This window comes from Protopterus annectens, chromosome 3.part0 (genome assembly GCF_019279795.1).
Source record: "Protopterus annectens isolate FY-2018-M chromosome 3.part0, PAN1.0, whole genome shotgun sequence".
NCBI lineage: Eukaryota > Metazoa > Chordata > Ceratodontiformes > Protopteridae > Protopterus > Protopterus annectens.
Genome location: NC_056731.1, coordinates 10,442,401 through 10,463,572, shown reverse-complemented (window position 1 = coordinate 10,463,572; position 21,172 = coordinate 10,442,401). Strand labels below are relative to the sequence as shown.

General features: G+C 43.0%; 1 protein-coding gene across 1 annotated transcript in view; it reads left to right on the top strand.

Moving 5' to 3' along the window:
- Positions 1-21,172, top strand: part of ABI1 (abl interactor 1) — a gene marked incomplete at its 3' end in the record, with an annotated part of 1,176,232 nt that overhangs the window by 957,162 nt on the left and 197,898 nt on the right.

The following is a 21,172-nucleotide window of genomic DNA, read 5'->3' as shown; positions in this document are numbered from 1 at the left end:
AGGGAGAATGGACACATTTCTGTATCTACACAACTCAGCAGGAGGTAGTTCCATTTATACTCCCTCTTCCCGCCATTTTACAATTTTTGGCTTATGTTCAGTAATGAACCTAGCTGTTTGAAGAAACACCTGACCGCTATTTCTGATTTCTACCAGGGGATCAACTCTTCATGTGTAGCATCTGTAAAGGATTGTAAAGCCTTTCTTTGGGGGTACATTTTTCACCAGGACCACCATTCAGAGGCCCTTTTTTTCTTTGGTACCTAAATTTTGTTAGAATAAATTGACACTCCCTCCTTTTGAACTGGCAGCCAAGGAGGATTTAATATTCTCACAGGAAGCATCATTTTTAGTGAGAATTACTTCAGTTAGAAGAGATTCTGAAGTACAATCTCTTTATTACCTGTCCCCATACTTGATAATTTTTCACAAAGACAGGATCGTCTTGAAAACTAACTTCGCTTTTATGTCCAAACTGGCTTCAGATTTAAATCTCAGTCAGTCCCTCAATCTTCCATTGTTTTTCTGCAGTTTTTTTTAAAAAAGGCATGTAAAAACTGCATTACCTGGATGTGCATAGACAACTAAGATTCTGTCTTCAGATATCTAAAGATCCCAGAATCGATGACCAGTTGTTCTTATCCTTTGCCTCTGCCAGATTAGGCCAAAACGTGGCTAAGGTTGCTCTGTTCAGGTGGCTGACTGAATTTCCTTTTGCTATTACAGGGTCGACAAGAATTTACCGTGTAAACAAAATTTTCATTATACAAGGCCCATCTTCACTTCATCGGCCTTTTTAAGAAATTGGACTGTGTACATTTATACTGATGTGACATGGCCTTGATTGTATATTTTTGCCAGACGCTATAAGCTGATCATGATCTCTAGATGTTCTACCTTTGGAGCTATCATCTTCATGGTATTCCTTCATGAAGCTACTCAAGACTAGGATCTGAGGACTGTGTCCTTCCTTTGAAGTGGAACGACTGGATTATACAAGGTACTTACCATTACATTAGATAATCATCCCTTCTCACCCTCCCCTTCCATATTCTTAACACACTTAAAGATCTAACCAGCCATTCCTGAAGCTTACAGGATGTGTTGATATTTGGCCACCGTATTATCTGCAGGTTGGTAGGCATAAATGGATTTATGATGGTTTGTCAAATGGTTATTCTTTGACAGACAAATCGATGGAAGTAAATTGCTACTTTCAGCGAATATGTTTTTAAGACCTCCCCTCTCCTACACACACACACACACACACACACACACACACACACACACACACACACACAGACCTTATTTAAACCAACTCCATGGCTGCACAACAGTGAAGAAACTGCAACATCCCATGTTCCCTGAAAGTAGCCTTCAGCGATAAAGTTGTCATGCTGCTGTTGGTCGATTAATCAGTACTTGATGAATACATGCTTCTGCATATGTACAGGTATGCGTCTTCATGAGAAAAATCAGTCTGTAGAAAGAGGGCAGCATATTGCAGTATGAGAGCAAGAGGAGGAGTTTGAATGTAGAAAAGCCCAGTAGATGCTAGTAAAGGGAGCCCTGTTATGGCAGTCAGCCCCCAACAATGAATTGGTTGAAATGGCTCATGAAGATTTAACATTAAGTATATAACTTTCATTTGCATGCGCTAGCACTATACTTGAAAACTGGTTATTTATCATTTAATAGGTTGCAGTCAAAAGCAAATCAGTGACTAACAGTGGAACCTTTTATTTACTTTGAAACATCCTTTGGGATTTTACTTTTGGTCGTTTTGTTCTGGATGGTCTGTCTTCTGGGCTCTTGTGTTATATGAAAGTGTGTGTGGAAAATCTCAAAACTTCAGAACAAGTTTCCTTCTGTACCTAAAGTAGTAAGTATTTAACCTTTAGCTGTGACATAGAGGAATAAAGCCACTGACTGTGGCCCAGGTGGCCAGATTTCAATTAGAATCTGTAGCATATGATAGAATAGGCATAGAGGATGGATGTATGAGGTGTGTGTGTGTGTGTGTGTGTGTGCGCGTGTGCGCGTGTGTGTGTGTGTGTGTGCGTGTGTGTGTGTGTGTGTGTGTGTGTGTGTGTGTGTGTGTGTGTGTGTGTGTGTGTGTGTTGGGCAGAGGTCTTGCCAAGTTGTGGTGGAGACCAGACTTCATACACTGTCAGGCTGGGTGTGTAGGAAGGTTAGGAGCTAGGCTGCTATCAGGCCCCAGAGCAGGTGCATCCTTAAGCCTTTCTTTGATGTCTGCCCAGTTGAACAAATTATATTGGCACTCTAAGAGGGAAGATAGAGTAGGGACTGCTGACCAGCCAGTGCATATGTGATGGCTCCCAATGCAGTGTCCATTGTCTCTCAAAGGAATCCCCAGGAGATACTAATTAGCACTGCAAGCTCAACTCCTGGAGACGCTGGGGGTCCACCGATACTACGTTCACTTTGCTTTGGGAACAGCCTGGCAGGAGAAATTGGAGAGCCAGGGGTTGTGCTGGCACAGCAGCTGGTAGAGCAGTGAGAAGACTTAGAGGGGTTGGGGAACAGAGGGTGGGAAGTAGTCAGTGTTTCATTTGAAAATGGTACTTATCACTTTAGAATAGAACTTTGTTTTCTGAAAGAAAAGAAGGATGGATGTGGGCATCAAAAAAGAAGCAAAGTGCTGAAACTTATTGCTTTACCTTATTTGATATATTTTTTAATCTTTATATTGCCATTTTCTCAAGTTTTTCTGTCTCCATTTCTTTTCATCAGCTTTGCAGATCTGAAACCTAGGTACTGACATTAACCTTTTAGCGAGGGAGGCATCCCTAAATGTAGGTGTTTTTGAATGGGATGTTGATTAGGATGGTTCATTTTGTGTATGCTTTTTTCCCTGCCCACCTGTCGACCATCAGCCTTTCCGAAAATAATCTTGGTTGAATTCATTCCTCTTCAGTGACGTGCATTGACATGGGCGAAAGTTGACAGGAGGGAGCTGTCCTCTAACCAGGTGTGAAGTTGAATTCTGCCTGTCCATGGGATACCAGCCTTCCCTAAATCTGGTTATATTTAAAAGTAGCTGGGTATCTTTGAAGTTTTGTTTTCTTTCTTTTTTTGTATGTATGTTGCATTTGTGCATACATGTATGCACATTTATATTTTTATTTGTTTTAACTCCAGAAAAGCAGTTGGTTTTCTTTGGTGTTATAGTGTTTTTATGAGCACTGCATAATCTTGTGTTGTCATTTCCTTTAGTGTGCAAACTGTTTGCAGCTGTAAATGCATCTTTAGTTAAGTAAAGTCTATAACCGCAGAAAAAATACATCAAAAAGACCATGGAAAACTCCTTTTAATGAATAAAAGCAAATAAAAGGCCAGTATAAAGTCCAAATACACAGTGTTTCATGTTGAGTGATTTCATCAATGAATTGACTTCATCAGAACAAACTGAACCTCACCCCTAAAACATTTAAATACTCTTTCTTAACAAGCAGTCAATCAGTATTCCTAAGGAATGCTCAGCTCACATCCACTTTTTAAAGAAACATGAACCCATTCAACTGTAATAAACAAACAGTAAAATCAGTACACTGATATGAATTTTTTTTCTTGCGTAATATTAAACCCCCCCCCCCCAAAAAAAAACTTTGCATCAAATAAATGCTTTCTTTGCTGTTTCACCCTCTTTATACGCAGAAGTAAAATATTAAAACATTTTCCATGTAAAATATATGATTATTTATAAATTCAAATATATTATGTTATCTTATTAGCTTTTTCCTTGAGTACTGAGTAAATGCATAAATGGTCATTGAGACCTGGAGGGAAATTAGCAGCTAATCTAAGCTGCCACATGAGTTCTCTCTCCCTCAAGAGGTTCTTACAGTCACCCCCCCCCTCACATCAATGTTGACCGTATCTATTATTCCAAATTTAAAACCTGTGTATCCCCCACAGTTTACGCTGTGTCTGTAAAGAGCATTAGTCTCCTTTTTATTTTTAATTTCATAAAAAATGTTTGTAAATTCTGCATTTTAAAGCCCTCTCGGTTTTACCAATGTAAAACCCTGGGCAGGTGTTACAAAGTGCAATATACACTATCTTGTTCGTATAGCAATTGCCTTTTCTAAAGTGCAGAACACTATTTAAACTGTTGTTCAGTGTTAAGGAAGGAACCTGCAGTATGTATCCATATTGAGAACTTTCCTCATTGTGACCCTGCCCCACTAAGTGATTTTCTAAGTTTACTTTACACCCACGGTGGTGGAGCTGCGGTAGCGTTGTCGCCTCACAGTAAGACGCTGTCCGGTTCGATTCTCAGCTGAAGCGTCTTCTGCGTGGAGACATGCGTGAATGGGCGTACCTTTGTTGAAGGTTGTGAGTCAGGGCTGGTAACTCGGCATGTAAAAATCAACTACCAATCATTAGCGGACCGGAGTTCCGCTGTGGCGACCCCTAACCGGGAAAAGCCGAAAGACACAACAACAACTTCGATATTTTTACCCACTTTTGTGGAAAATATGGGATGTTATGTGATCCTATCTCGCCTACATTCTGAATGATGGGTTCGGAGCCGATCCTCGGTTCAACGCTTATGCCAAAGAGCGAAGTCTCTTATTGGCTGAGCTTACTATATCCCAGGATGCACCACCAACAGTCCCCCAGATCTCGTTTGCCGCTTAACTGCAAGGACGTGGTCTCGAGCTGGCTGGGCTGAGTAGCTTTATTACTACTTTTCTGTCAGTTTTGTGCTTATATCTCACAAAAGCCGTTTTAACGACTATTGCTTTTGCTATTGCTATTGCTGTGTTCGATTGAGTACTGGACTTATTGTGTGTGATTGGGTAGAGTTTGTTTTGTTCAATCCAGGGCCTTTTAGGTTAAACTCTATAACTGAACTTTTTACTGTGTTAAAGTTCCGGTTTGTACACCTAAGGTTGTGTTTACACAGTTTCTGTAAGCCTTCGGTTTTTTTGTCTAACCGATTCTACAGTGGTTAAATTTCCTGTCAGGAATTGCTAACATTATGTCTCAAGCCCCTAGGCCTTCGGGCTTTAAAAATGTACTAAGTGTGCTTTTAAGATGTCTGTTACTGATGACCATCTACTTTGTGTTTATTGTTTAGGGGCTAAGCACTTGCAGGAGTCATGTATGTCACGCTTTTTCCTCTAGGGTCCTCCAGGAGAGGAAAAATAAATTAATTCTTAAAGGGTTGATTAAACCCTCTTTTGAAGAAGCCTTGTCTTCCGACTCCTGCCAAAGAAAAGGGCTTCGGCTCCACCAGTCCGTCGGATCCGACTGCCAAGAGACCTAGGCAGGCCTCAAGACTTCGGAGCCGAGGTCGTCGATGCCTCCAGCATCGACTGACTTCGGAGCCGATTGCTGGGGCGGGTCACCTTCGGCTCCACTGCTCTCGGAGCCGACAAGGGTCACCCCTCCTCGCACCGATGGAATCTGGTGATTCTCATCGAGTCGCCGAGCCGGTCCCCTAGTCCCTTGGGGCCGAGGGAGAGGTCTTCAACCCGCTCTGTTTCCTCTCGGTCTTCGAGAATGTCGGATTCTGATATAGACAGGGTGCTCCAAAGACTTTTCCAGTCCCCAGTCTTCCAAAATTTGTTACCCAGTTGGCTTCGGAGCCGATGGCCATGACCCATCCCATTGCTATTCCTCCGGAGCCGGTGGAGATCTCAGGGTCGGCTCCGACCCTTACTCCAACCCGGCCTCGGGTCCGAGTTTGACTTCTTCGGCTGGACCCGAGGGTGATGTTTCGGGACCGAGAGCCTCCCTCTCGGTGCTCTACTATCATGGCCTCGAGACTGGACGCCCCAGGATTCGGGAGGTCCGCTTTCAGAGCCATGAGGAGTGCCTTGGCCAAATCCTCTTCGCCATCTCTCCGGTTTTACCAGCACCTTCCTGGGCGTGGAGACTGGGTCTTTGGTAGTTCCTCTGTCTGTGGCCAGCGGAGCCCCGAGGCCTGAGGTTACCCCATTGGGGTTCCCTCTTCCTGAGGGTTTTTCGGAGTCATCTCCAGAGGAACCCCCAAGGAAGAGATCAAGAGGAAGCACGTGGACTCCCCGAGTCTATCACATCGGACACGGATATGGATGATGCAGAGGGGTCCCTAAGTCGTCCTCTGATGATGTCTCCTTTGCAGACATCTTAGAGATCCTCAAACAACGCTGGATGTCCAAACCCCCTCTGCGGATCTAATCAGTGCTCCTCAAAGCCTTTGGGGCTCAGCCCTCCGCCTCCTGGGTATCTCCGCGACGAGCTTCTGGATTTAGTTTGTAACACCCGGATACTGTGGAACCAGTCCCTTCTCGTCCGAACAAATTCTTATCTGCTCCCAGAAGGAGTTCCTTACTTGTAGATGCCATGGTGGTGGCATCTGCTACACAGCAGGACGTGGCAGAGCCATCCATCCTCCTAATAAGGAGTCTAGGAGTATGGATAGCCTGACTTCAGCGGCCTTTACCTTAAGGTCTCTGAATTATTTGGCACATTTTACTAGGCTTCAGAGGGATCTGGTCAAGGAGTTGTCAGACTCCTCTCGGGTAACCTACCTGAGCAGCTAGCCCAGTCCGTTAGCTCTCAGTTGGCTATCCTGACGCCAATTGCTAACTCGTCCATGAGGCTCATATCCTATGCGGCTAGAGCGGCAGGCACAGGCGTGGCTCTACGAGACAAGCCTGGCGGAGGCCTTCAAGTCTTCCTTCGCCGACGCTCCCTTTGATGGGTCCTCATTGTTTGGACCCAAGGTGAAAGACACCCTTACCCGCTGTGAGCAAGAGGGAAAATATTCCACTCCCTTCGGCCTTACCCCAAGGCCAAAGGAGGGGGAAAATGTGGTTCCGAAATCTCGCAAGTTTTTCTCCCAACAGCAGGAAGATTCCCCGCCCAGAGGCAGAGGGCGGGAAATTTTTCAGGGAGACGCTGCCCCAGAGGCGGCAGAGGGCCCCGCAATTCTGGAGACCGCGAGTCCTTTCGTGGCTCTTCAGCCTCCCACACGACATGAGGGATTGCCCGGCTGTGCTGCTCGAGCCAGTCGGGTGTCGCTTTTGCCAAGCACCTAAAAGCCTGGGAGTCAATCACTCAGGACAGATGGGTGCTTCGGATAATTGCCGGAGGTTACACCATCCCATTCAAATACTCACCCTCCATCCAAGAGAATCCCGGACCCACCACCCAGTCAAAGGGAAATAGCAGCTTCAAAGCTGCTACAAAAAGGAGTTATCCAACCGTCCCCACAGACCAAATCGGATCAGGAAATTACTCCAGGTTCTTTTAGTGCCAAAAGACAGGGGACCTGAGACCAATATTGATCTCAGCAGACTGAACCTATCCAAATCCAAATTCAATGGTCACGTTGTAATCCATTCTCCCGTTGTTGGAGAAGGATGTTTGGATGTGCTCCATAGACCTCAAGGACGCCTATTATCACATACCGATACATCAGGCCCAGGAGGTATCAGCCTGGGAGCCAGTCATTACCAATTTTGTGCTCTGCCCTTTGGTCTCACCACAGCCCCCAGGGTGTTCACCAAGTGTTTCAGTAGTGACGGCTCACCTGAGGAGCCTTGGATTCCAAGTGTTTCCCTATCTCGACGACTGGCTCCTGACTGCCACCACCAGGCATCTACTTATGGACAACCTCAAAGCCACCATCTCCTGGGTGTTTCTGGGGATTACATTCAATTGGTCAAAGTCTGTCTTGCTGCCCTCTCAATAAAGTTTATAGGAGCAGAGATAGACTCAAGATTGATGCGGTCTTTCTTCCGCCGACAGGATCCAAACTTACAGGCCAAGTTCAAGCTCTGATCTCGAGATCCAAAGCCCCAGCCAGGATGGTCCTACAGGTTCTAGGCTCAATGTCTGCCACGGTACTTTTAGTTCCTCTAGCAAGGTTACACATGAGGATTCTTCAGTGGCTCTTATCAACTCAATGGTCCTTTCAAGATCTCCCTCAATCATCACATCATGATTACGGAAATATGCAAAGGGACCCGCTGGTGGCTTCAGACTTCCAACTTAGATCAGGGCAAACCTTTGTTCTCCCTCCAGCGGTTACCCTGACGACAGATGCCTCCCAGATAGGGTGGGGGCATTGTCTGGGCAGGCTAGTTCAGGGCTCCTGGCTTCTTCTCCACATCAACGTGTTGGAGATGAGGGCTGTACTTCTATCCCTACAGGCCTTACACAAGTTCCTTCCTCAGGGTATCATCGCCATCCACACAGACAACATGTCGGTGGTTTGGTATCTGAACAAACAAGGAGGGACCAGATCGTATCCCCTTTGCAGAGAGGCCATGAGAGTGTGGGAATGGGCTGTAGCTACCAACCGCTTCTTGGTAGCGACCCACATCCCGAAAGTCAAATGTATGACAAATTAAGCAGGACAATTCTCAATGGTCTCTAAACCGCACAGTAGCAGCCCAGGTTTTCAAGAGATGGACTCCACAAAACACCAAGTGCCAAAGGTTCTTCTCCTTGATTCCACATCAGGAAGTACCGCCATGGATGCTCTAGCTCAACCCTGGCCAACAGGGTTGCTTTATGCTTTTCCTCCAATCCCACTCCTTCCCAAAGTCATTCAAAAAGCTTCTCAGCTAAGGTCTTCAATGATTCTGATTGCCCCATACTGGCCTAGATATGGTTTCCTTACCTGAAAAGCATGCGTGGACGATCCGTGGACCTTAGACCTGATCCCGGATTTGTTAATCCATCAGTCGGGACATTGGCATCAGTCCCTTCAATCTCTGAAATTGACAGCTTGGCTCCTCCACTTCCGACCTTAGTCAGGAGCCACACACTAGACCCGGAAGTTGTTCACATTTTGTCTTCGGCCCATAAACCCACCACTAACAAATTGTACCTCAGTAAGTGGAAGAGGTTTGCTATCTGGGCTCAACTCAAGGGCTTAGACCCTATCACTGCTCCTGTCCCAGAGGTTTTGAAATTCTTAACATCCCTATTTAATCAGGGATCTTCTGTCTCAACTATTAAAGTTCAACTAGCTGCTATCTCTAAATTCCATGAATCCACGGATCCTCCTTTGATGAGCAGCAGGCTATGCAAAACATTCATTAAAGGTGCGAGTCTGTTAAGACCACCAGTATTTCATCCTGCACCCCGTGATCTTGATTTAGTGCCGTGCATTAACATCTCCCCTTTGAACCGGCTGCTACTAATTAAAATATCTGTCATGGAAAACGCATTCTTAGTGGCTATTACTTCAGCAAGAAGAGTCTCAGAGCTTCAAGCCCTGTCTATTAAACCACCATATCTCATTTTTCACAAAGATAGAGTATCTCTTAGGCCTAATCCATCCTTTGTCCCAAAGGTCTGCTCTAGTTTCTGTCTTCAACAATCTCTAGAACTACCAGTTTTCTTTCCAAAATTCTCTAATGAGGCAGAATACACTCTCCATAAATTGGATGTTCACAGGCAATTACGCTTCTATTTAGACAGGACCCAGCAACTTCGTAAGTCAGACCAGTTGTTTGTGTCCTTCTCAGATAATAAATTGGGCCAAACCATCACAAAAGCTACAATCTCAAAATGGATCAGAGATTGCATAACTCAGGCCTATTCTTCTTCAAATAAGCAACTCGCATCATCTATCAAAGCTCATTCTACCAGAGCTATGGCTACTTCTATAGCTTTTCATTCTAAGCTCGCTATTTCGAAATTTGTGCTGCGGCTACCTGGTCCAACCCGCACACTTTCATTTCCCACTACAAATTGGATGTGGCATCTAAAGGACGAGCTTCATTTGGTTCCACGGTACTCAGGAGTGTTTTCCAGTGAGCCACCCAGGATTCAGGTGCTAGAGATAGGATCACATAACATCTTTTAGTTATGTACTCACCATAACTTCAGATGTTTGGGATCCATCTATTCCTGATACCCACCCTCCTTCCCCTGCCTTGCAGATCAGAAGAGATAGAACGGTTTTGAGCTCCACTGTTTTTATCTTGTTTCATCTGACGATGTTATATAAGCAGGGTATGCATGTGTGCATGTATGCGACAAACTAGATCTGGGGACTGGTGGTGCATCCTGGGATATAGTAAGCTCAGCCAATAAGAGACTTAACCCATCATTCAGCATGTAGGCGAGATGGATCCCAAACATCTGAAGTTATGGTGAGTACATAACTAAAAGTTTTTCACCCACCTTCCTATATATTTCACTATTCGTTTTAAATATTCCCCAATGTTCATATAGAATATGTTTAATCCTATTAGAAAAGGGACTGTGTTGAATAAATGAATGCCTTACTATAGTTGTTGGCCTGCATGCCAGAGATAGTATCAGTTCTCTACAGCCATTGTCTGACCCACCCCTAAAGTATTTTTCACTGAATCATGTTCTGATGTCACCACAACTCAAAAGGGGTTTATATTTCTTTCCCCATTCATCATAAATTTCTTTAATGATGGGTTCAATGAAATGGGGATATCCTCTTTCGAGGAACATGTTCCTCACCAGCTCTAGCCCTACAATAACGTCTTCCCTTTTTGAAGTCATCCTGGCTACTCTAATTGCCTGACCTTTCACTATGCTTTTTTTCTGTTTTTGAGGATGATGACTGTGAAAATGCAAGTAGCTATTGCAAAAGATAGGCTTATGGTACACATTGGATTTAAAGCCACCAGGAATTTTGAAGACCTTTACATCCAAGTAAATAATTTCAAGATCTTTGCGTCTCATATGTAAATCTCAAAAAGTTTGTGCTGTTGTTAATTTATTCAGTGAACTGTGGAGTATCCTCCTGTTTCCCCTTCTATAAAATAAAAATATCATCCAGGAATCTCATATGTACTAATGTACCCATGGTATCTGCTTTTGAAGCCATGTTGCAGTTCCCACCCTAGCAAAACTATGTTCGCATATAGGGGGGGGGGGTGCAAGCCTCATAGCGACTCCCCTAGTTTGCTGATAGTACTCCCCATCAAAAGACATGTAATTGTTGTCTAATACGTGTGCCATAATTTCACATACAAGTTGGAGTCGTCCAGGGTCCATGTTGGAACATCTAGAAAGGGTACCTTCAAAAAGTTCCATCCTCTCTGTTCTAGGTATACAAGTAAACAAATCTTGGACATCAGTGGTCAAAAATATGACTTCTTCAGACCACATTTCCTGTTTTAACTGGCCTAGAAAATCCCAAGAATCTTTTAAAATGTGGCATATCCCATCCAGAACGTGTTGACAAGTTTTGTTTACAAAAACTGCTAAATTGTGAATTTTTGACCCACAAGCTGCTACAATGGGCCTAAAAGGGGGGGAAACAATGCTCTTGTGAATTTTTGGTATGCCGAAAAAAGCAGGAATTTTTGGGTGGGTATTGATCAAGAAGTTATATACTTCTAAAGGAATTCTCTGGTCTAATAGATATTCCTCCAGGTAGCTGTCTGTCCTCTGGTATGCAATATTTATTTGGTTTCTAGATACTGGGATATAACTGTTCATCAAATAGCATTTCCTGCATCTTGTTGATATAGTCATCTGTATTGTACACCACAACTCCTCCTCCTTTATCCGGGGCCATAATTCTAAGTGTTTTATCACCCTTCAGTTCTTTCATCAACTTTCTCTCTTGAGTATTTAAAGTAAAGAAGAATTTTTTTTCCTCTGCCCATAATTTATAAACTTTCTCTTTTACTAATTTCTCGAAGATGCTTATTAAAGGGTGCAAAGGGGGATTGTAAGTGCTGTTTTTCTAACAGTCCTTTTTATATGCAGTAAGCCATTCCTGAGTATCAGAGAATAATACTTGAAAGTGTAGTGTTCTAGTATATAAACAGATGTCCACCATCACTTCAGCTAAGTCGGGGGTTTGGGTGGGGACAAATTTAAACACCTTAGACAAGAGAGTAAAAAATTCTTCCTTGATATCTTTAGATGTATGATTGTAAATATTGAAACCGTGAAATGTGTGAGCTGTTTGGGAACCATCACTGTTCAATAAAGTGTTCAGCCCCTCCCCCGGTTTCCAAATCCCTTCCATTGATTTCCCTGGTTATAAAATTCTCTCTTTCCTGTATTCCTGTTGGCTATCCTTTTTGAGCGTCTGGGTATAGGAAAATCCCCTGGGTTGGGTCCGTTGTCATCTAGGTCCCCAAAACTGTCACCTATATCGCCATTGCCATGCATGCCAGAAGGCACTGTATCTTCATTTTCTAACTCGTACCCTACTTCATTTGTTCTTTTTTCTATATAAATCTTATTAGTCGGGTATACTTCATGTAAGTCATACTGGCGTGTATATCCTGGTTCAATTTTCTCTTTTTCTTATGAAACTGTATATTACACTTAGTCTCTACTCTGTTAACAATTTTAGTGTACAGTCCTTCATATTGGGAAAATAGAAGGTCCTGGAGAATACTTGGATTCATCTCATTTAATTCCCTCTCCAGCTGCACTGTCATTTGTTCCTGGTAAAACAGTACTTTGCCAAGTAAATCCAAGCCGACTGATCAAATAAACTTGTAAAATCTCTGATCATTTCAGTGCTGTAATGTAGCCCAAATGGAAATTTAAAAAACCTTAAGCCATGAGGCACAACTTTTAAACGAATACATTCAGAAAAATACATGCTCTCTATCTACAAAGTTTTAAACTTGTATAATTTTTTCTCAAATGCGAAAATCAACTCTTTTAAAGAGTTATAAGTAATAACATTAATAGAATGATGAATAACTTTTTCACTAGATTTATTATTGAGCTCCTGAAAATTAAAACTTTTTTTTTAACTAAATTGTCATAAATGTTGACACTGTCATTGTTGCCCACAGGTAAGTCAGTTTGGCCAGAAGGCAAAGAACTAGAGCCAGTCTGCATTCTCTCTAGTAAAAGACTGAATAATTTTGGTTTACAGTACCTCTTTAAAAAGTGGATGTGAGGTGAGCATTCCTTAGGAATACTGATTGCTTGTTAAGAAAGAGTATTTAAATGTTTTAGGGATGAGGTTCAGTTTGTTCTGATGAAGTCAACTCATTGATGAAAGCACTCAACATGAAACACTGTGTATTTGGACCTAATACTGGTCTTTTATTTGCTTTTATTCATTAAAAGGAGCTTTCCATGGTCCTTTTGGTACATGTTTTCTGTAGTTTTGGTCTGTTGAGCACCAACACACCTTCATTTGGTTTAAGTAAAGTCTATACATGTGTGTGCTGATTCACTATGTTGCACTTTATTGCTGTGTCTTACAAGTAAAAGTCCCACAGTCAAGTGCAGTCATGACACTGATGGCATAGACAGAGTGATGGATGGCTGTGTGAGAATCAGAGGGCATATATGATTGCACTTCCTATTGCATGTTGGAGAAAATTGCATGGAGTCTCTCTCAAGTTTTATTGTTTCATTTGTATTTTCTGAATGAGAACAAGTCGAGAGATTTCTGATGAAGTAGCGGTAGAATATGCTGAAGCGTATTCACTGCTTTGATTTTAACCATATTTCACCAAAAAAGGCAGAAGCAGTTTATCATTCTCAGCCCTTGACACTCGAGTGGGTCATTGCATTGTCTGCTTTTAACTTCTTGGATTGGTTAATTTGTATTGCTGTGGAGTCTTATTCCAGCTTTATCTGTTTGCTTTTTGTTTCTTTTGTTGTTTTGTGGCTTTTCTCCCTGGGCATATAACCAAATCTGTCATAGTTAGAACTGTTGGTTATGAAAGACCAAAGTGCCGGCATTTGGACTCATTTTAACATTGATATCTGTGCTATACTGTGTGTATACCTGATTGTCTTATTGCAGTCTTCATTTTGATTGTCGTTGCTTTTGCTGCTGTGTATTAACTCCCTTCCTAAGCTGTATGTAATTGATACAGTTGTGTAAAAGTAGGTAGTGACTATGAAATTGATTCCATTGATGCACTGTTTTGTTGATTTCAAATCCCTTCTTTTATATCATTGTGCATACATTTTCCACAGCAAGTATGCCTAACTGGAGGCTGATTGTAATGTTATATTGTCTTCTCGTTTCACTTTACCTCAGTTGGATTTTCAGTATAGACTGTGCAGTTTTTGACTATGCTTTGCAGTCTTGTCATGGAATTTAAATAATTCTGCAAAGTAGTGTGGCAAACTGACAAGTTCATAACTTGTATCGGTACTTGCGTATTATCACAACCATATTTTTGCGGTTGTGAAGAGCGCATACCTGCAGACAGTTGACTGCCTGAAACACTTCAGCCAGCTAATAATAGTCCTTGCTAATGTCCAAAAAGTTTAAATGACTTTCTGAAATGGCACACCTTACAAAATGACACGAAGTACCCACCCTGGTATCACCTGTTGGCGTTTTGATAGTAAGGGATATGTAACAGACGTTTTCTTCCGTTGTACGAGTCTGCATTGAGAATCGGGAATTTACACTTCTTTTGGCATCCTGTCATGTTGTAATGTATGCCATTTCGGAAAGTAATGTAAACTTTTTTGGCCCATTTCTAAGGATTATTATCAGCATTTGCAAGTGTTTCAGGCACTCATTTTCCTGCAGGAATGCAGATGTTCTTCGTGTTTCACTGTTGCAGTCATTACATTTAGGTTATCCTGCTGGCAGGTTGCCCTCAGTAGGCCTGAATTCCAAAGTCCTGGGTCCTGCGTCAGCTGCTGTCGCCCCTTCCCTGACGTCAGGTCATTAGGGATATAAAAGATGCGGCCGATGCCATTTTCTTTGTCTTTCTTGCCGTGTGGTGCCCGAAGCAGAAGCAGTTTGCAAGTGCCGGTCGGCCGACTCCTGAGATTTTCGAGTTAGAATTTCAGATCTGAAGTCTTCTATAAAGCTAAGTACCCCGTTGGAGAAACTTTTTTCTTGCTCCAGAACCGATGTCAGAAAAAGTTAATAATTGTATTTCTTGTGGGAAGCAAATACTTCATAAGGACTTTCATTCTTACTGTATTCCTTGCCTAGGCCCCGATCATAACTTTCTGGGTTGTCGGTTTTGTGCTAGATTTAACCAACGCACTATTAAGCGTTGGTATGATTTTGCTTTGAACTACTTTGGACGCAGGTTTAATTATCCAGAAATGTCATTGGAAAGCCATTCAACTACCGGAGTTCACAAAAAATGCAAAGAAAAAGAAAGACAGCCAAGGCCCAAAACCGACTAAGCTTCTCCTAAGCTAGTTGCCGGTTTGACGGTTCTCAGTGAGGCGCTTTCGCAGCCCCTGATGACTGCTACTTTAGAGTTGCAGGCCGCTACCGACTCCCACATGGAGTCGGCCATGCCGCTGGAAACTCAAGGTATTGGAGCCTCGGATGCTAATCCTTCAGATGGGTCCGGAGCTGCTGAGCAGGCACCGGTTTCTGAGGGTGTATTCAGACCCAAGCATCTATACATTAAACCGACTTCAAAGGCAAAGACTAAAACACCTTCAAAGGCAAAGAAGCAAACTCAAGAGCCACGTGGACAGGCCTCCATGCCCAGAAAACAGATGCTCAAAATGGCCGAAGACTTGATTACCTTGATCAGGGGTTTCCATCCCCCTCCTGATAAGAGGCCTAGGCAAGAGACTGATTATGAATCTTCAGATCAGGTTTCCATTTCTTCTGATTCCTCTTCTGATCTGGAATATTCTTTTCCTCCCTATGAGGATTCTGATGCTGAAGAATCCATACCTTCAGCTTCTCCTCCTGAGGACTATTCCTTTGGGGAAATCTTACATACCATGTGGGAGCATTTCCACTGGGAGAGCCAAGATTTTTTAGAATCTAAAAAGAGGCTCAAGGATTTCCTGTTACTACCTCAGCACAAGCCACTTGCCATCCCTCCTGTGTTAGACATTGTAGATGATGTGTTTTCGGAGTCTAGCCTTACCCCTGACTCCTTACCTCCATTTCCTGTTAAGCCTGACAGATATTACAGGGTTCCTGACTCACATAAATTCCTTTTTAAAAACCCTGCTGCAGACCCCAAGGGAGTTGAGGCTTCCGCTGCAAAAAACCCTACCCCTTCTGATAGGGATTCTAGGGCACTAGACAGATGGGGAAAATAGTTTTACACATCTGCTACCTTGGCTATAAGGGCCTTAAACTCTCAGTTTCATATGCTCAAATATCAGCAACATGTCATGGCATTGCTTAAACAGAAAATGTTGTTAAACTCTGAATGTGCAGAAAACAAGGAAATGCGGGATATATTGCATGCAGCTGAACAAGTTGGAAAGCATACTTTGCAATGTGGTTTTGATTCTTTAGAGGCCTCCTGCAGGGCCGCAGTTACAGGTTCTGTAATTAGAAGGCATGCTTGGTTAAAGGAACAAAATCTGCCTGATCATGTTAAAATTTAAATTATTAGATGCACCTTTACAGCATGATACTTTGTTTGGTGTTAAGGCAGAAGAGGTGTTAAAGAAAATGGAGGACAAGGCTAAATCTATGCAAACGGTCAAAGATTTCTTGCAAGTACAGCCACCTAGGTTTAGTAGACACTGGCCAACAAAGAATTGGTCCTTTCCTGTGTCAGACAGACCTCAAAGGGGCAGACCCAGATACCCTAGAGGCAGATCCCAGGTGCAAGGTTCATACAGGTCATAGCAATGGGGTGCTTCTACCTCCAAAAGTGGAGAAGACAAATCACAACCTTACAGGAAACAGTCCCAGTGACTTCCCCCTGCCGGCACCAAGCACTTATTTCCTGGCAGCACCCTTAGGGGGAAAATTAGCACTTTTTTTCTCAAAATTGGCACATTATAACCCAGGACAGGTGGGTTCTAACTATCGTGTCACAAGGCTACAAGTTCCATTTCCATACCCTGTCAAAGGCAAACGGCTGGCCAGATCTGCCAAAAAATCAATGGACAGAGGCACAAAAACAAGTCTCATCCCTCTTGGACATGAGGGTCATTCAACAAGTGCCAGAGCAAGAGCGGGGACAAGGATTTTACTCAAGACTGTTCTTGGTGCCCAGAAAGGACAAGGCCTGGAGGCCAATACTGGACCTATCGATTCTGAACACATTCCTGGATATACCAAAATTCAAGATGTTGACTTTGCAGCAGCTTCTGCCCATGCTGGGCATGAACGCTTGGCTTATAACTTTAGACCTAAAAGAGGCATACCTGCATGTCCCAATCAGACAAATATACAGAAGATACCTCAGATTCAAGGCTGGCTCAATGCATTACCAATTCTCTATGCACTGCCCTTTGGCTTATCTACTGCGCCCAGGGTCTTCACAAAGTGCCTGGCACCAGTAATTGCATTCTGCAGACAAAGAGAAATACAAATATACCCTTACTTGGATGATTGCTTAATTCAAGCAGAGAACAAGGACATCCTTCTACAGCATCTGGCGCTTGTGAAAAAACTTCTAACATGCCTAGGGTACACAGTCAGTGAAAAAAAATCAAAACTAGTACCCTCTCGAGATAATATTCCTGGGTGCAAGCTTAAATACAACTGCCCAGATATCTCATGCCAGACAAACAAAGGCAACTGACTACCTATTTCAAAATGTTAGCAACAAAGGCCCAGTTATCTGCAAGAAAAATTCTGCAGGCTTTGGGCTTCATGGCATCCTATTAATTCCATATGCAAGACTGCATATGAGGAAACTTCAGTGGTACCAAAAAGTGTTTGGACTCAACATTGCCACAGCCTGGAAACCATAATTACTCTCATTCCCTGCCTGCAACAGGAGTTTCGATGGTGGGCAAAGGCTTGTCACCAAAATAAGGGGTCAGCCATTCACATTACCCCCAGCCAGGCAGACACTAATAACGGATGCATCAGATTATGCCTAGGGGGCCCACATGGCAGGAAGATGCATTCAGGGAACATGGATCCTCAAACCAGATGCATCTACATATCAATCAAAAAGAGATGCTAGCTGTTCAAAATGCCCTGACAGCCTTCAAGGACCTACTTCATCCAGGACAACTACTGATAAAGGCAGACAACACCACGGTCATGTGGTATATAAACAAGCAGGGGGGCACACATTCTTACCCCCTTTGTAGACTAGCCATCACTTTGTGGGACACAGCATTGACTTACCAAGTACATCTGCAGGCACAATTCCTGCCAGGAAGGAAAAATACTCTGGCAGACGAACTAAGCAGGAACCTCATGGATCCCCACGACTGGCAGCTGGATCCACAAGTCTTCAGCATGATAACAAGGAAATGGGGAAGCCCAGACATAGATCTATTTGCCTCCCCTCATAACTACCAACTAAAGAGATTCTGCACAAGGATTTATCACAGACAAGCATGGAAAGTGGACGCCCTATCCTTCAGCTGGAAAAACCTATCAGTATATGCCTTTCCCCCTCTGCCTCTCCTCCCCAAGGTACTCCTAAAGGTCAGACAGGAGAAGCCAAAGATGATACTGATTGCACCAGATTGGCCCTGCCAGCACTGGTACCCAATATTAAGGAGCTTGTCTCAATGCCCAGCTTGGACCTTACCTCAAGTATCGCATCTACTATCCCAGCAAAACAATCAGATCCTGCACAGCCAGCTCAGAACTTTAAACCTGGCAGCATGGCGAATAATGTAGTCATACAAAACACACCTCTCAGCAAAGCTGTGATGAATGTCATTTTGGAAGCCAGAAGGCCTAGTACTAGAAAATCTTATGCTGGAAAATGGAAGAGATTCTGTGCTTGGAACCAGGCACAAGGAACAGATACAGCTGTGCCAGATATTCCTCAGATTTTACAGTACTTATCTGAGATGCTGGACAAAGGCCTATCTTTCTCATCTATTCAAATTCATGCCTCTGCCATTTCGGCCCATTACAATGCAGAGCCACCAATCTTTTCTCATCCCTTATTAAAACAGTACCTCAGAGGAGCCAAAAATTTAAGGCCTCCAAGAAGATCACCAATGCCTGCATGGGACCTCAACTACATCTTGGAAAAACTCACCCTGCCTCCTTTTGAGCCAGCTGCTACTGCTGATATAAAGTTTTTATCTTGGAAAACAGCTCTGCTCCTAGCAATAACTTCTGCAAGATGAGTTTCAGAGCTACAGGCACTCATGGCTGTGGAACCTTTTATCATTTTTTATCAGGACAGGGTCTCCCTGAGGACGAACCCAACATTTATGCCTAAAGTGGTGTCCAGTGTGGCTCTTAACCAAACCATTCATCTGTCAACTTTTTATCCAAATCCACAGAACAAGGGGGAAAGAATTCTGCATTATTTGGACGTACACAGACAGCTTAGATTCTACTTGGACAGAACCAAAGTTTTTAGAAAGTCAGAGCAATTACTAGTGGCATATGCTGCAGGATCACAAGGAAAGGCTATCTCAAAGCAGACTATTTCAAAGTGGATAGGCCACTGCATTTGTTTCTGCTACTTATACCATGGCAAGCCAGTGCCCAAGGGCATTAGGCCACATTCCACCAGAGCTGCAGCCACTTCAGCAGCCTTTCTCAGGGGAGTACCAACCAAGAACATTTTAGAGGCAGCTACTTGGAGCTCAGTGCACACCTTTACAAAGCACTATCATCTGCCACTCTACTCTAAATCCAGGGCAGGCTTTGCCACTGCAGTTCTGCAGGGTCTCATAACCGCTCCTAATGCTGTTTAGCTCCAGCCTCCCAACCATAGCTTTGGGAATCTACCCAAATGTAATGACTGCAACAGTGAAACACGAAGAACATAGTACAATTGTGTACACTTACCATAAATGTAGATGTTTGAGTGTATTCACGATTGCAGTCCAGGTTACCCACCCACCATCCCCCTTTCTTCTGATGGGACCTATCTTTCCTTCTTTTATTTATACAACCTATGTAGTGCATTTGCTTGTAAAGGAAGGTAAAGTTTATATTGCTGCATGTATTTATTTATATATATATATATATATATATATATATATATATATATATATATACATATATAAATTTTGGCTACCCTTTTAGGGGACACCTGACATCTGGGGCAAGAAAAACTAAAGAAAATGGCTTTGGCCACATCTTTTATACCCCTGACGACCTGACGTCAGTGAAGGGGCGACAGCAGCCGACGCAGGACCCAGGACTTTGGAATTCAGGCCGACTGAGGGCAACCTGCCAGCAGGATAACCCAAATGTGTAATGAGTGCAACAGTGAATACACTCTAACATCTACATTTATGGTAAGTGTACACAACTGTACTTTTCCAGTTGTGAAAGTGAAATGATACTGCGGAGCAGGGACCGCGTATGACAACACCGGGAAAGGTATTCCTCTGTTCAAGGAACAGCATAATAAGTGTTTGGAAAGTACAACACCAATTTTTCCTGTAGTAAGTATCTCAGAAAGGGTTACAAGGAGCTTTATTTTCCAGATTCTCCTTCCAACACGGAGGAGGATTGCAGTTCCCCTGCTGTACTGGTCAGTTTAGTACAGCACATGGTTGGATGCTGTCATTCTTTGTAAAAAAAAAAAAAAAAAAAAAAAAAAAGCGATGTATAACAAACCGTGCTCCTCTCACACTTCTTTGCAAAAGGGCCGCTTTCCTTTCTTCTTCGTGGTCCACTTGCACAAGAAAACCGAAACAAAGGTAATTCAGAGTTTACACAACCCGTTACACTTACACATACAGGCTTGTCTTGTAAACTTAATGAGTTACACAACGGAACAAATGTGGTTGCGATAATATGTAAGTACCCTTGTATCTTGCAGTGTGTTTTTAGCACCATGTGTTTTTATTGTAAAGAGTGTTGAGAGAAATTGAGGATGGAGACTGTTAAATGTTTCTCTCCTGTGAAGGAAGGACTATTTTTTACGATGAGTGCCTGTCAGTGGATTAGGACCTAATGAGAGTTCAAGTTTCTGGATGTTTTTTGAAGGAGGATAATGCTGCCCCACTGAAAAGGAAAGAATGCAGAGTGAAATTGGATGGAAATGTGCCTTTTTTTCTTGCTATTGCCACACCACTTTGTGCCAAGTTCATGCAGAGTTCCAGGACTGTTTTGTGTTGCTTTATTTTATTCATTTGTTAACCAGGAAAGTCTACTGGACAGAAATCTCCCTTTGTTGGGGTGACATGGGAGCATTGTTTTGTTAAGTGAGTGACTAGCTAAAAGTGACACAATAGGCAAATTAAGGTAAAGTGAATCAAACTCGGTAGCTTTGACTAGAGGAAGTAGCTTGTTTAACAGCTCAGAGCCTTAACCATTTGCACTAACCTTTTCTTAGCCTGATTGTGTAGAAGAGCTTTAGCAAAAAATCTGAGC